At 65.8% G+C, this 14,307-nt stretch overlaps 1 long non-coding RNA gene across 5 annotated transcripts in view; it reads left to right on the top strand.

Moving 5' to 3' along the window:
- Positions 1 to 14,307, top strand: part of LOC138846376 (uncharacterized) — a 72,486-nt gene that overhangs the window by 14,578 nt on the left and 43,601 nt on the right. The window lies entirely within an intron of this gene.

Here is a 14,307-nt window from a genome sequence, read left to right as displayed (position 1 = left end):
CCTGGCCTCCTTCAGACGTGGCCTGGGGATCCCAGATGTGGTTCCCACCCCTGCCTGGCTTCCTCCTGCTGGAGCCCGTGTGGGCCCCACACCCGCTGCACCTGGCTCGGAGGAGACTGGACGCAGCACCTGCGTCTGTGCAAGGACAGCGGCCTGGCGTGCAGGGGGTGTGTGTCAGAGTGGACGGAGACGCCTTGTTTGGAGGCAGGACCTCACGGGTGGACTTTCGTTGAAGTTTCACAGGTTAATCTCCCCGTGTAAACGTGCACACACTGGACACGCCCACGACCGGAGGGGATCCTCGCCAGTCCTCGCCAGTCTTCTAGGCTCACTCTGGCACCAGCAGCGGGTGGCGCTGTTCTGACCACTGTGGGTCCCAGTGAGGCAAGGAGGGTTCCAGGGGGGCACGAGTGGGGTTCCTGTGGAGGACACATGGTTCCAGTGGAGCACGTGTGTGGTTCCAGGGGAGCACACACACGCACACACATGGTTCCAGTGGAGCACACACACATGGTTCCAGTGGGGCACACACGTGTGGTTCCCGTGGAGCACACATGGAGTTCCAGGGGAGCACACACATGGTTCCTGTAGTTCACACGCGTGGTTCCCATGGAGAACACGTGTGGTTCCAGGAGAGCACACACACGCACACACATGGTTCCAGTGGAGCACACACATGGTTCCCGTGGAGCACACGTGGGGTTCCAGTGGGGCACACACATGGTTCCGGGGGAGCACAGGCTGGTCAGCCTGGGGCTGGGTGCTGCTCGCCTGTGCTGGGGTGGGAGTCTCCTAGTTGTTTCCATGGCAATGCTCTGTCCCTTCTCACTGCGTTCGCTCCGCCGTCGGGTGACCGTCACACGGCTGGCTCATCTGCTACGGGGTGCTGCTGTCTGAACACGTGGTACCTGGGTGTTGGACGGGCTCCATTCCCACGTCTTCTGCGCTCGCAGGCAGGAGAGCGAGGGCTGGGGGGCAGGGCCGGCCGTGGGCCCGCTTCACCCGGCCTGCGAGCCTGGGTGTGACTGGTACCACTCCCGTTGTTCACAAGCTCTCAGGGACCCGAGCCCCTGATGGTGCTGTGTGGCCGCGGTGCACTGTCCCGAGCTGGGGAGACTCCAGACGCAGACTTGAACTCGCAGCCACCTCACGACCCTGGACTGACACGCTGCCCCCACTTAGAGGTGAGGCGCGGGTCACTCCCGCTCTGAGAGCCGCGATCTGTATCTTGAAGTCACCACTTCCTCCCACGCAGGGGTCAGTCTCTGAGCACACAGCCCTCTCTCGTAGGAGGAAAGGAGAGATAGGTTCTGCACTCCCGGGTCATGTCGGCTCAGCGACTCCGAGGCCGTGGGACGGGGCAGCTTGGTGCAGGTGGGTAAGTGTAGATAAAACAGGCGTGGAGCCAACCACAAGGCCTCCCTCTGACGTCCTGCAGGGCTCTTGGCTGTGTCCTGGTAAACCCGCAGTAAAGCCACAAACCCGCTTCACGCTCCCCTAGCTAAACCTGCCGGACACCACAGCTGGGCTGAGCCGAACTGCCTTGACCGTGCTCAGGGCAAAGTGCCCAGCACACAGAGCCTGCGTCCCCGTCATCTACCGGGTACCACTGGAACGCCGAACGCGAGAAGCAGAGTGGCTACTGGGTTCGCTGTCGCGCCGCGGGAAAGCCGGGCAGCCGAGGTCCAGACACCCCCGGCCGAACGTCCAGCGCGGGATTCTGTTTAGGACCCAGAAGCTCCTGCAGCACGGGAGGCGAGCGCACGGTTGTGGCTTCTCTCTTGGGGGAAGGCGGCTGCCCAGGAGCTGCAGATTGACGCGTGTTCCTGGGAGGGGGTGTGGGACCACCGCCTGCAGGACCCCCGGGACCCTGGTCCTGGGTCCTCCCTCGCAGCAGATCAGTAGCTCCCCAGCCCTTTGTTTTTTGTTGTTGTTGTTGTTGTGTTTTTTTTTTTTTTTGACCTATGTGCAGCGTTTCTGTGTGTCGGATGGGAAGTCCCGAGTTTCTCCCGCGAGTGTGTGTGTGTGCGTGCACATGCGTGTTGTTACATGAGCAGCCACGAAAGGCACAGGTGTTTTGGGATCTGGCTCACGGGCAGTGTGGCCACTTCTCAGAGCTGTGAGTAAGCTGACGTGTGTCAGGAGGTGCCTGTCCACCTGAGCTGGGGTCTTTTGCTGGGGACAGAGCTCCGGCCTCAGCATGACTGTGGTTTGAGCCAGATGGGCACAGGTGCCAAGGGCCCCGGGAGCTGGCCTTGCCGTCGAGGTGTGGGAGGGACCACGCCAGCTCCTGGTCACCCTCCACAGCCCCTCCCTGTGAAGGATCTGTCCCAGGAGTTGCATCCACCGTTTCTCATTGGCTGGAAAGCAGTCACATGACATCTCGTGCGGAGGATGCTGGGAAATGTAGTTTTTCTGGGCTCAGCCGACCCTCGGAGGGAACGGCCCCGCGGGGCCCATGCTTGGGGGACAGCGTCACGTGTGCACTGGGCCTGGGCTCAGGGGTGGCTGGGGCGGGAGTGCAGGCCTCACCTGCCGAGGGCCAGAGAGGCTTGCCGGGAGCGGTTTGGAGGCAGCTTCCTGAAAGATGCGTCGAGGGCAGAGCTGTTCTCAGAGCTGAAGGCGCAGCTCCCCGGGCTGGGCTGGGCTGGGCAGACAGGGCCCGAGGGGCGAGGCTCCTTCTGGGAGATGCGGATGTTCGAGACTAGGGGGTCGCACAGCCCTGTGCATTGACCAGCGTCACCGACCCCTGCCCGAAACAGCTGGTCCCCTGCTGTGTGGACGCTAGGCTGGGGAACAACCGTGAGGCGCTGCCGCTGTGCTTACGACTTGGAGGAACAGACTGTATCACAGAGATTGAGGAACTTAGGCAGGTGCCCAGGGCTGTCTCCACGCTGGTCAGTTTGGAACAGTCCCTGGCTGTCCAGTCCAGCAAGAGGACTTGCCCCCGAGCAGAGCCTGCGCACACACAGTGCTTCCGAAAGGGACCCACTGGAAACCACTCAGCCTGGGGGACCTGGGTCTCTGCTGGGTCCGCTCAGCTGTGTAGATGAGAAGCCAGCAGTGGAGCCTGGCTGTGTGGACGCTGAGATCTGAACTCAGGTACTGTACACGTCGGGAACTACTCTCTGTTTTGCTCCTCTTGAAATCGCTCAGTTATGTAAAGAAGGTGCTAGGCTCGTGTGCTGTACCAGGGCAGGGGTTGGTGGGGTAGCCTGGGCTGGGGTCGTGACACTGCTCTGTGGCCACTCGTGCACGTGGGGGTGGCCCCGGGGCACCTTCCTGAGCCTAGCACAGCCCAGCTTACCTACTCCCGTCCTCAGGGGTTGTCACATCCCCTGCCACTCATCCTCCATCTGTCCATCTGCCCCTCTGTCCGTCCGTCCATCCATCCGCCTGTCTCCACCCGTTGGTTCATCCGCCCGTCTGCCTGTTTCAGGTTTGTACGCGGACGCCGCTGTCTCAGCGAGGCCCTTCCTGGTCCACTCCGCAGGATGATAGCTCCCCAGGCCCCAGCGCTCCACGTGTCCCTTCCCACTTCTGCTGTCCTGGCCCTGAGCGCACTTGGATCCGCCCTTCACCCACTGCCATGCCACACAGGGGACCCCGTATAGCAGCCTGGGCCACAGGAGGCACCCGGAGGAATTTGTGGTTCAGCGTAATTAAATCCAGCCGTTGCACTCGCTCACTGAGTACCTGCTGTGACCAGGCGCTGGGCCGAGCCCTGAGCCACAGGAACAGAGAGGAAGGGGGAAGGCTCCGGGGTTGGGGCGTCCGCGCTGCGGCCTAGAGGCCAAGTCGGGGGCGGGCAGTGGCAGACAAGTGTGCAGAAGCTCGGGCCTGGGCCATCCGAGCGTGGGGTTTGGGGGGAGCAGGGCAGAGCAGGCCGGGGCCCTCTGAGATAGGTTTAGGGGCTCGCAGTGGGGCCCCAAGGACCTCAGTCCTCCTCGCTGCTCCCTCTGGCCTGAGCAGCAGGTGCTCCTGCCCGGCTGGCTGCTGGCTGCTCAGTGGCCGGGCGCAGGCCCCCTTCTGAGGCCTCTCTCTTCAGCCTGCTGCCCGTTTCCTGCTTCCTGCTTCCGCGGAGCTTCCAAAGGCCTTTTGTCCTCTGTCCAAACTGCCCAGAGGCAGCCAGACACCTGGGCCGTGGCCGAGGGAGACCAGCGCCAGGAATGACCGTGACCGTGCCACAGCTCTGCTGCAGTGAGCATGTGGCGCTCAGGCAAGCAGTGAGCGTTAGGAGCAGAGGATCAGGGGACCCAGCCCCCGGGAGCTGAACGAGTGCCCCGGCCCCCTGGGTGCCCATGCAGGTGGCAGGGCCTGGTGGGGTTTCCGCCCCTGGGTGGAGGTGGAGGCTGTGGCCTTGGGCCCTGGCTTGTGACTGTCACACGGTGCCTCTCAGTGGAGGCAGTGGTCTGCCTGGGGCCTGGGACCCCCGCGGGTGAGGACAGCAAGTGTGCAGGAGGAGGAGACGTTGGCCTGGTCCTTCTGCATTGATCCCTAGCACCCTCACAGCCCGGGGGCCATGGTGGGGGGGGCTCCTGCGCAGAGAGGCCTGTGGTGGAGACAACCAAGCCAGCCTGCCCAGGCGTCTCCCAGATGGTGCCCAGTCCAGGTGTGTGCATGAGGGTCTCACTGTACCCACGGTGGGAGGTAGCGCCTGTCAAAGCCCCTCCCCGCCGTGTTGAAGCCTCCTGTGTCCTCAGATCCAGGGCGGGCGGTGGGCGGGGGAGCCTATGTGGTCTCTCGGAGGTGGGGAGGGGGTGACTGCCGTGGCTGGGGCCAGGAAGCAGCAGAGGCTGCAGGCTGGAATCGGCGCCTCCGGGGCGGACCCCTCGCCTTCCGCCGGCTCCTGGTGGCTCCGGGCACGCCCGGCTCATGGCCGCATCTCCCAGGTCCTGCGTGTCTCCGAGCGCCTCCTCCTCAGTGTCTGTGGCCGGTCCGTTTCTCTTCTCCGCTGAGCCCAGGTGAGCTCTCTGGGGGTCCACCACCCAGTGACGTCTGCGCAGATCCTGTTAACAAAAACAGTCGCAGGCGCCGGGGCTGGGACCCCAACATAGATCTCTCTCTCTCTCTCTCTCTGCTCATCCCACTCAATGGCTTTGCCAAGCGTGGAGGGGAGTGAGGGGCTACGGGTCCTCTGGGTGTCCAGACACCTCCAGGGTTCTCTCTGTGCTCTGTGGGCCTGGACCACCCACAGCCAGTGGGTGCTCCCTGTGCCCGTCCCCATCTGAGGTCAGGCCGGTGGGCCGGGTTCAGGTTGCCCACCTGGATGTCCGTCCCAACCAGAGAGCATGTGGACAATACAGACGGGGCTGGAGTCGTGGCACTGCGGGTGAGCCGCTGCTCGGGTGGCCCTATCCATGTCGAGTCCCGTGTGCTGCACCCCTGATCCAGCTCCCCAGTGATCTAGGCCCCGGGCGGCACAGAAGATGGCCCAAGTACCAGAGTCCCTGCCTGCCACTCACACGGGAGACCGGGCAGGGTTGTGGACTGCTGGCGTTGGCCTGGCCCAGCCGTGGCCATTGTAGGCCTGTGAGGGGTGAGCCAGTGGATGGAAAATCTCTCTCTGTCACTCTGCCTTGCAAGTAGACATTTTAAACAAAGAGGAGAGCAGATGGCTGGTCCCCACCTGCTCCAGGGGTGCCGAGCTGGAGCCCTGGAGCTGTGGCTGGGCGGGGCCTGGCCGTGCTGCCATGAAAGTGGGCGTGTCCCGGCAGCGCCGAAGCTTCCAGTCTCAGGGTGGTAGTCTCAGCCTGTGGGTGACGCCTCTAGGAGCCTCCTGACCTGCAGGGCCGATGGCCGTCCACCCCACGTCCCGAGCTGAGGCATGGCTGCCCATATGGGATTTCCGTGCGATGGACGCTTTGCCTTGAAAACCCAAAGTTGGCTTTCCAGGCCTATGGACGTGGCCTGGGCACCCCACGGCACCGCTGCAGGGACGTGGGCCCGGGCTCCCCAGGCGGCTGGCATTTCGGTGTCCTGGCTGCGGGTCCCCTCTGAGGCTCAGGAGAGAAGTCGCCAGGCTTGCTGGGGGTGCGTGAGCTCCGTTGCCATGGTAAAGGACCCCAGATACCTGGACGACAAAGACTCCATCTCTCCTTTCTCTGCAGAGTTTGGATTTATTTCTTAGCGCTGCTGGATGCCGGGCCATTTCGGCTTTCAGGCGCTGGTTTTGAGCATGGGACCCGCAGAGCTAAGTGGCTGCCTGGGAGAGCCCTGTGTGCGCATGCCAGGGCCTGCGCTGAGCCCCGGGCCCGGGGCTCGCTCCCTGCACCCCCTTCAACCCCTCCCACTCGCCCGACATCTGTTTCAGCTCAACCAGCGATTTGTCTTCCCCGAGTCGGGCCCGCGTGATGGATGGGACCACGTGTCGGCCTGTCAGTCACAGGGTGGCTGGTGGCTTCAGCGGTGGGGATTCCAGTCGGCTCCTCTGAAGGCTCCCGTAATTGTCCACGTCTGGCCCCCTCCTCCGTCGGTGCTGAGTGGAAAAGCCATTTGCGAGGGGCCACCTGGTAGGGGCTGTTTGATGGAGAAGACAGCTCCAGGCACGCCCACCGTCACCGCAGCGCGCAGCGTTCCTGCTCCCCCGCCCGAGCCCTGCCTGGGGAGCCGCTGGCGCCTCCTCTTCCCTCCGTGCACATCCGTGGGTTTGCGTCAGGACAGTGCCGTCCGCTTCCCGTGCGCCGAACCGTGCCCCTGCCGGATCCCTCTGCCAAAGCCCTAACCCCACAGCGGGGAGGGGTCTAGAGGTGGGGTCCTGGGGCTCAGAGACATCCTGGGGGTGGGGGCCCCACGGTTAGATTAGTGGCCCTCCAAGGAGAGGAAGAGAGTAGCTGCCTCCCCGGTCTCTCCCGTGAGCACACAGGTGAGAAGCCGTACGAGGACACGGCCGGATGGCGGCCAACCACATACAGGGGCCCTCGGCGGCACCTGGCCGAGCTGGCCCTGACCTGAGAGGAGGTGACAGCCGGTGACGTGGGGGGTTTGCTGCAGCAGCTCATGCTGCTGGCACGTCACTCCCAAGGACACGAGCTGGCGCTCCCATCCCTCCCCTGCAGGTGCAGGCACCCAGGGCCGGTAACGTGTGGCATGGCCAGCAGTTCGTCCCCCGCTGACGGGTTTCCCAACACGAGAGCAGTCGGGGGTGCCGGGGAGAACCCAGGCTCTGCAGTCGGGCGACGTTGGCTCGGCCCCTGCTCTGCCTTGGGACGCGCAGGTTAGTTCTCGGAGCCGTAGTGCCTTTGTCAGGCACACGGGGCTGCGGCCAGGTGGGAGGGCCGGAGCGGCTCATGGCCGGCACCCACTGGGTGCTCTGAGCCCACACGTGCTGCTCCTCGGGGCGGGAGGTGCTCCGGGTAGAGCCCTCATGTCCTCCCCTGGAGCAGGCAGCACATGTCCCGTCCACTCCCACGCAGCAGGGCAGGTCCTGGGAGCCTGTGGGCACAGTTTGGCTGGAAAAGGGGCCTTTGCAGCCGGGACCCTCAGGGCTGCCGGAACCGTGAGGAAGAGGCGGCGGGGGGCTCGGGACACAGATGCAGCAGGGAGGGAGGTGGCTGAGGCTGAGCTATGGGGGGCGCAGGGACACCTGGAGCCCCTGGAGGCTGGAAGAGGCACAGGGGTCCTCCCCCAGAACCTCCAGAGGGAGCCCAGCCCTGCTGACGCCCGCCTCCGACTGGGAGAGGAGATTCGCGTTGTTCCGAGCCCCAGGCTGGGCTAATGTGTCCCAGCAGCCCCCGGGAGCTCACATAACGCGAGCACACGGCTCCCATCGTGTGTCTCCAGCACAGCCTTGACCTCCAGGTCAGCATCGTGTGGGGGCGCCGTGAGCGTGGCAGGTGCACTCGGCCCCGCTGTTGCCCTCTGCGAGCTGGGAGGGCGGCGTGTGTGCCGCTCGGGACCGTGACAGGACTTGCAGGGCGCAGTTCCTGGCAGGTGACGAGCAGCGGCTGCCTCGGCCTTCCTGCCGCTCCCGCCTCCAGCACCCAGCCCGGGGGTGCACTCGTCCTCTTTGTGTGGGCCCTGCAGCTCCCAGACCACCAAGGCCGCAGAGCTCGACCTCGTCCGAGCCCAGCAAACAGCGTCCCCGGGCGGAGGTTCAGGGCGAAAACGCTTGGTTGGCTGACCCGGGAGCAAGGCTGTGCGGGAGCTGCTGGCAGCACCTGCTGACCACCTGCCGAGGCCAGAGGCAGGGGAGAGGGGGCCAGGGGGTGCAGCCGAGAGAGATGGAGGTAGCATCTGGAGACTTTGAACCCGGAGTAAGCCGTACCTGGAGCCTGCCGCCTGCCTGGGGCCGTCCTGTCAGAGGAACGGGACAGGAATGCCAGCCCCACGTGGGGGCCCTGGCAGAGCTAGGCCCACACATGCGTCTGCACCCACTCACCTCTGTCTCCCCCTTTGCCGGCTCCGGCGGTGCCAACTCCAGCTCACACCCGGCCCCTCTGCTGCACGTTGCCGGTTCCGGGGGTCTGCTCCAGATTAGAATCAGCAAAGCTGCTTTTTTGTAAGACTCTCCCCTGGGGCCCTGGCGGGAACTGCAGGAACTGGCTTCCAATCAGATGAGGCGGTGTGGGGTGCAGATGCCCATGACTGTGGTCCAGGCTGGGCTTTGAGTTCACGGCTGGACACAGACACAATGGCTCGGGCCGGGCAGGAGGCGGGCGGGCTGGGGCTGTCGGTAAGCTGTCAGGTGTCCAGTAAGTGGGGGTGTGTGTGTGTACAGATGAGTAGGGACAGGGACGAGGGCACAGCTCAAACATGAATTAGGAGCGAGCGAGCCCTGCGGGAGAGCTGAGCACAGCCTCTGCCGGAGCTGAAGTGCCCTGGAGAATGAGTGACCGCTGACCCTTCCCAGGCCACAGGGCAGGTCCCCCTCCCTCACGTGGGGGCCCTGAGCCACAGAGGGAGAACGTGGCTTGCACTGCGGGTCAGCCGCCACTCTGTACGTCCTCACAAAGGGTCCCCGTCCCCCCGAGGAGCGCCGTCCTCACCGTCCATCAGGACACGTGTCGTGTGGGGTTCTCACCAGGCGGCGGGTTGGACTCCTTCCTCCCATCCACTCCCACCCTGCCTGCTCACCTGTCTGGGCCTGGACTCCCCCTGGAGAGAATGGGACAGCTCGGCCCACGCTCCTCCTGGGGTTGCACGGCCGGACCCTAGCCTGGAGCGCAGGTTCGGAGCCTGATTTACAAGGTCAGCCCAGGGGAGCTGCGGGGGCCTCGTCCTCCCTCCCCCAACAGGGATGGGTAGAGGCAGGGGCACAGGCTGCCCAGGGCCCTTGGGAGCCAGCCCCACTCATGCCTTGGTCTCGGGCTTTGGCCTGCAGCCGTGAGGCGCTCGGCTCCGGGTGTTGAGCCGTCTGGTCTCGGGCTGCAGGGGTACAGTGCCCGGGGCTCCTGCATGGTGGATTTGTGTGCTGCCGGCTAGAGAGAGGCGGTCTCGGGCTCCCGGCTCCGCTCTGAAGTCCTGGATCCGATGCCGTGGGGACAGAGCTGATGTGAAGGGGGGTGGTCTCTGTCCAGAGGAGCAGGGCTCCAGCCCTTGGTCCCGGGCACAGGCGGTGGGCGTGGGCATGGCCCCCTGCAGGGCCTCGCCTGTGGAGCGGAAGCGTGGGTGGCAGCTGCTGACCCCCATCGAGGGATCCAGGGACGCAGGCACGTGCTGCTGGTGCAGAGCACTCCGATAAGGCAGCGCAAACAGGTCTGCCTGTCGTTCCTGGCCAACCCTCAGAGCCCGGCCGCCGCCCACCGGCCACTCCCGGTCAAACACCGGACACCGCCGAGGAACAGCAAGGGCGTCTCAGAGAGCAGTGGGACGCAGCAGGAGGCAGCCAGGCCAGGGGCGCAGCCTCAGAGGGGGCAGGTGGTGCCCGTGACCCTCACCTGCCGCTCTGGGAGTGAGGAGGGGGCTCCCAGGTGAGTCCTGGCGCCTGGCCCAGTGGGTCCAAGCCCATGGCTGCCTCTCCTCACCCCAGCCCAGGAGGCATCGAGGGGCCTGGGGCAGCCCCGAGAGGGTGATGGCGAACGCAGGCCTACGTGTGACCCCAGCACGGGGTTTCCTGGCTGGGCGTGGCCTGGCGGCGTCTCGACACAGCTGTGGTTGTGGCGGCCTCGGCAGGGCAGGGCAGGGCAGGTGGGCTCCGGCTGGGGTGGGCAGAGCGGTCTGGACCCAGGTGGGCTTGGTGCTCCGGTTCAGAGCCCTGCTCCCTGCCCCATTTCATGGCTGAGAGAACCGAGAGGAAGAACGGTCTTGGCCCAGAAGGAAGACTAGAGCCCTGTCTGGAGCTTTCCGCCCCACCTGCTGGGAGCCCCTCCCCACAGCATCCGCAGGGCTCCCAAGATTCCCCCAGCCGCGCTGCTTCTTCCCAGAAACCTGCCATCTGCTTCCACTCCCAGGAGATCGAGGGGCCCAGCCCCCGTGTGGTCAGGCCCCCAGCCATATCCCTGACCCCACCTCCTGCGTCTCCTCCCTCCAGCCACGCAGCCCCTGGCTGCTCCTCAGACACTCCCCAAGGGCGCTGCCCCAGCCCTCGCTCTGCCTTCTCTGTCCCTCTCCCTGAGGTCAGGGTCGGCGCCAGGAGCCCAGGTCAGGACGAGGCGGAGCTGGGAGGGGTGCTCACCCCCGCCCCAGCCCTCGCTCTGCCTTCTCTGTCCCTCTCCCTGAGGACAGGGTCGGCGCCAGGAGCCCAGGTCAGGACGAGGCGGAGCTGGGAGGGGTGCTCACCCCTGCCCCAGTCCCCTTCTCCTTTCCCAGGGGTGGCCCCCGAGGGACCGTCAGGCCCTCCCCCCGCAGGTAACCTGGTGGGAGCCGGGACCTCTGCAGGAGTGGTCGGGTGCAGGGTGTCCAGGTGCCGTGGTCCTGGGTTCCTGGCTGGGCCCAGTGACCAGTGTCCATGGGAGAGGGCCGAGTGAGAACCACAGAGGTGGGTGAGGCGGCCTCTGAGCACGGCGGGGCAGGGCGGGGCAGGGCGGGGCAGCCGGGTGATGATGGGCAGGGCTGGGCAGGGCTGGGCTGGGCAGGGTGGGGCGGGGCAGCCGGGTGATGCTGGTCGTGGCCCACGCTGGCGGGCTCCTGCCCTGCACCCCAGGCCGTGACTCATTCACCCCCCCAAAGGAAGAGGCAGTGCGTTGTTCCACGGATAAGAAATGCTCGCTCTAAAGTGCTCTACAAGTGTTAGACAGACAGAGATAAAGCAGATAGACAGAGAATGTTCCCAGTGGTGTTCGCTCGCAAGCGCCAGCAACGGCTGAGGCTGGGCTGGGCTGGGCTGGGCCGGGAGCTCAGTCCAGGCCTCCCTCTCGGGGGGCAGGAACCCCAGTACTTGAGCTGCTGCCTGCTATCTCCCAGGGTCTGCGCTGGCAGGAAGCCGGAGTCAGCGGCTAGAGCTGGGTGTGACCCCCAGGCCTTCTGACATGGGACATGGGCGGAGTAACTGCACCACTGACATTCGGACGTTTTACAGATTGGACGTAGCTCACGGCGTCTTGGAGATGCTTCATGGCATAGCGGGGGTTTGTCCTCTTTCTCGCCTCTCTCCTCCCTCCCTCCCTCCTTCCCCCCTCCCTCCCTCCCTCCCCCCTCCCTCCCTCTCTCCTCTCTCCCTCCCTCCCACCCTCCCACCTTTCCTCACTCCCTCTCTCCCACCCTTCCTCCCTCCCTCCATGCACCTTGAAGACAGTGCATTGCAGGGTCCTTGCCATGGTTTGGCAAGAAGCCCCCAGTGGGTGGGTGATTCACCCAAGGCCGCGGGCAGAGAGGGCTTGTGCACGTGGGGCAGGGGCTCGTGTGTGTGCCTGCTGACACATACGCACCTGCACACGCGTGTGCGTGTGGTCACCTGGGATTTCCAGGTCCCCCTAACGTGCGTCGCGTTCCCAGGAGACAGAAGTGTTGCAGGGCGCAGGTGCACCCCTGAACGGTCGCTGCCGTCGCCGTCGCTGTGTCTTCTTCAGCAGCTCCAGGTAGTGCCGTGCAGGGGGCACAGAGGCTGCCAGCGTGGGGAGGGGTGGGGCCGCCATCTGCACCACTCCCGCCAGGGAGGCTGAGGGAAGGAGCTGGGCCTGTGGACTCAGCCCCGGGAAGGCCATTACCTGCCCTGAGGGATCTCATGCCAGGGCCAGAGGCTGGCGGGGAGCCCACAGGGGCGATGGGGGCAGGTGAGCCGTCCCTTGGGGACCGTGCTGCGTCTGGCGTGCTTTCATGTCAATGCCAGGCACTTGCTAGAACCTGCAGGTGCCGGGAGGGGACAGGCTCAGCGCTTGCACCAGGGCTGACTAATGTGGGGCTGCCCTCGCCCCCGGGGGGCTTCCCCACAGAAGTGCGTGACCTGGCCGGCGCCACCTGTGCTGCAGGGGGGCCACTGTGGTCGAGGAAGCAAGCAGCTGGCTCCGTGTCCCCGCTGTGGGTGGCGAGGGGTGGCTGTGGGTGGCGAGGGGTGGCTGTGGGTGGCGAGGGGTGGCTGTGGGTTCACGTGTCAAGTATCAAGAACAAAGCCTGGCCACAGCCAGCGCCCAGGGAGCATTCGCAGGGAAGAAGCGCATGTGCCAGGGAGGCGGCCCAGGCAGAGGGTTTGGGTGAGCAGGGGGGGGGGGGCTGGGCATCACGGGCACCCTCCCTCATCCCAGGCATCGGGGACCCTGAGTGGGGACCCAGAACTGGCCACGTGGAACGGAGAAGTGTCCAGGCCTCTGGGCCAGCAAGCACACAATCTGGTTTGGCAGGGAGGAGGGGCCGGAGGAAGCGAGCCCGGGTCACGTGGCCAAGGCTGGTGTGCACTGAAGCCCATCTCCGACCCCCATGGTACACGGTGTGCACACATGGGCCCAGGGGCACGTGTGTGCACAGCTGTGTACATGTAAATGAGAGTGTGTGCGTGCTTATGCATGACTGTGCATGTGTGTGCCTGTGAGCTTGTGAGTGTACAGGTGGGTGTGTGCACATGTCTGTGTGCACATGTGTGTGTGTGTGGGGGTGCTGTCAGGGCGCCTTGCCGGAGCAGGTGACTTTTGAGATAAAAGCGATACAAACAGGAAGGACCTGGAGCAGGAGCTCCCGGCTGAGGGGCTGCTGCGTGCGAGACCCCGAGGCGGGGGCAGAGGGCGGGCAGGGGCCCTGCCCTGTACTGCGTGTGTGTTTCCCCTGGGCGGCCACCCGGGCACGGCAGGCCAGGGCTCTCCCAAGCCAGTGCTGGCGTCCCTGCTCCCTCTGGGTGCCCTGGGAAGCCGTTTCCCTGGCCTGTGGCTCACGGTGGAGCCAAGGCTGAGCGCGGCCTGAATTTGCAGCGGCTGTGTCCCCGCGCTCGTCCCAGTCCGTTACCTCAAGGCACTGTCCACAGCGTCCTAGGGGCCCTTCACAGCCGCCTGGCTGCGTCTAGGCCGGCCGGCCGGGGGCCTGTGCTGGACCCCATCTCCGCCCAGGCCACCTGCACCCCGAGGAAGCCCGCCTGCCGTCAGCGTTTTGCGCTCTCTCGCATCTTCCAGGCCAGGTGATGGCCCACTCGGCTTGGCCTGGGGAAGCCTCCCGGGGGGCGCAGGGAGCTGGTGTGGCTGGCGTGGGGTCAGGCCCAGCGCGCTCCAGGTAGCGCAGGGACACCTGGCTGCCCGGCCTCCCAAGGCGCAGGCTCGGGAGGGCGGCCTGCAGGTGCACACCATGAGGGGTCTGCAGTGAGCTTTGTCATCGGAGCAGCAGCTCTTCTGGAAGCTTCCGTCCCGCGCTGGCTTCCCCAGGTGTGTGCCCGCCCCCTTGGGGGTGTGGTGCCGCGTTTCCCAGCGAGGAAGCGTGTCCCCGGCTCCAGCCCGGGCCTGACGGCGCCCCCTCCGAGCCCGGGGCATGATGCCCCCTTCTGCTGTGTCCTGTGGCACCTCCAGGGTGCGTTGCCAGCTGCTTGGGCGGTGCACTTGTGCGGTCACTGGTCAGGTTCAGGAGCATGGGCCCCTCCCCTCTCCTGCCTCCCACCCAGGAATGCAGCACAGACAAACCCGAGCGAATCGGGCTCTGGAGCTGGCGGCCAGGCCCTGGGCAGCGCGTTCTGACCCCTGAGGCTCCTCTTGCAGACTGGGAGGGCCCTGCAGTGCCCAGCACTGAGGACCATGGTGATGAGAGCCGAGAGGGTCCTGGGCACCCACAGGGCTACTGCTCTGCCCGAACCGCTGCACCTGGAGCAACGCTCGTCCTCCCCTGCTGCCCCCACTTCCGGAAGACACGCCCTGAACTGACCCAAGGCGACCCTCGAGGCCCCGGGCCCTGCAGCCCTGCGTCTCCTCACAGCAGCGCCTGCCAGGGCCACAGGGTCCAGGGGCCCGGCTTAGCGGG

This window comes from Oryctolagus cuniculus, chromosome 18 (assembly GCF_964237555.1).
Source record: "Oryctolagus cuniculus chromosome 18, mOryCun1.1, whole genome shotgun sequence".
NCBI classification, from domain to species: domain Eukaryota; kingdom Metazoa; phylum Chordata; class Mammalia; order Lagomorpha; family Leporidae; genus Oryctolagus; species Oryctolagus cuniculus.
This window is presented reverse-complemented; position numbering and strand designations above follow the sequence as displayed.